Source organism: Cynara cardunculus (assembly GCF_001531365.2).
Source record: "Cynara cardunculus var. scolymus isolate 2C chromosome LG 2, CcrdV1, whole genome shotgun sequence".
Lineage (NCBI taxonomy): Eukaryota > Viridiplantae > Streptophyta > Magnoliopsida > Asterales > Asteraceae > Cynara > Cynara cardunculus.
This window is the reverse complement of record NC_037529.1, coordinates 3,697,395-3,699,367: the sequence shown is the minus strand read 5'-3', so window position 1 is coordinate 3,699,367 and position 1,973 is coordinate 3,697,395.

The window sequence follows — 1,973 nt, the reverse complement described above, 5'->3', positions numbered from 1 at the left end:
TACATTTGTACAACCAATACAACTCAATCTCAACCGTTCATTTAATTTGATGAATATGTAATTTCATAGAAGTTTTGATTATTTTCTAATATAAAGGGGCTGTTTGGTAATTGCTGAATGGTTTGGTACATAATGATTAAGTGGTCAGAATGATTAAGAGGCTCTCATGATATAGTGCAAAATGAAATATAAATGTTTGGTAATTTTGTACAATGAAATTAGAGCTCTTAATGGTTAAGAGAGATACATGATACAAAATCATTTAGAGGGTTTTAGAACCATTAAGAGGCAGATTTTTTTTTTGTCAAACAAGATTCACCTCTTAACGATTCAGATGTTGCCTTTTAATGAAACTATTAAGAGGTAAACAAACAACCCCAAAGTATTGATTATAATTAATGAAGTTTATTCATCTTCTATAAATATTTAAATCATAATAAATGAACTCTCATCATTTTCATAAATGTGATGAGTTGCATTTGAAACAAACTCTCCCTCTATCTCTATCTCTATGTATATATATTTGGGATCATGTGAGACCAAAAGTTTTTCGAGAGACCCGTAAGACCAATTCTCAATCATTGGATTTAGATCTACAATCTGAACATTCATAATCACAAAATTGTCACGAGATTTCTCAATAATCACAAAATTGCCACTGTGTAACTTTAAACCATTAGATTATTAACTTATAAAATTGATCAATAAACATAAATTGGTCTTATGGGTCTTACGAAAAATCTTTGGTCTCACGCGAACCCAACCCATATATATATATATATATATATATATATATATATATATATATATAATACTCATTTCATCCCAAAATAAATGAAAATAACACACGTTTTTAAGAATGTGTAATTATTACGGGTTTTAATTAAATAAATGACTTTTTTACCCTTAATAATAGAAAAAAGAAATCTCTTCATCTTATAATTAAATTTGTAAAATAGAAAAAATAGACACTTATTTCGAAACAAATTTAAAGATATTAAGCAATAATTAATTAAAATAAAAATAAAATAAACTTTTTAGTTTTGTATAATATAATGAATTTATTCCCCTAGAATTCCAAATTTTAATTAAAGAAAAATAAATTAGGTGAATAAAAATCCATTCCCGTTTCTATTGTCTATCATTTTCATTTATATTTTTATCCTCTTATCTGAACTAAGGGGGGTGTTTGAAATTGCTTACAAAAACAATTTATTGACTTATTTGGGTGTGACACCGGTAATAAACACTTTTGAGTGTTTAGATAAACAACTTATATTGGTACCAAACTGGTAATAAAGAGTTTTTAAAAAAGTTAAATCATTCTAACTTATAATAAATTAATAAGGACTTTTATAAAAAAAAAAGTTGTTTCAAATAAACAATCGCAAACACCCTATAAATATCCCGTAAGAGAAAAATGTGGTCGTTATTTTGGGACGGAGAGAATATATAAATAATATTAAAAATAAAAATAAATACTCTAAAATAGAGGTGGACTGGCTGCCAGCTATTAAATGCGGGTTGTCAATTGGGTTAGGCTGGGCCAACTATTAAATGTATGGATAATGGACTGTTGGCCCACTAGGCCCACATCTCTCCATTAATGCATTTTGTTTTTATCAATACAATATTTTTACCATTTTTTAATACTACAAAAAATAGTACATGTCTTTGGTATTTATATTTATTTTGTATTCTTTTAGATGCTTATCAATAGTCTATATATTTTTATAGCATATACTATACAATATTGTTATCTAAATTTAGGCTATATTTGGCAAACTAACTGATAAATTAGCTTGTAACTGATATCAGTTAGTTGATTAATAAATCATATTTAACAAAAACTAGCTTATAAACATGTAAAATAACCAAAAATAACATCTTGAAAAATTGATCAATTACCACATTTCATAATATAATTATAAAAAATCTTTAAAAATATTATATGTTAGTTAATACCAAAAAGA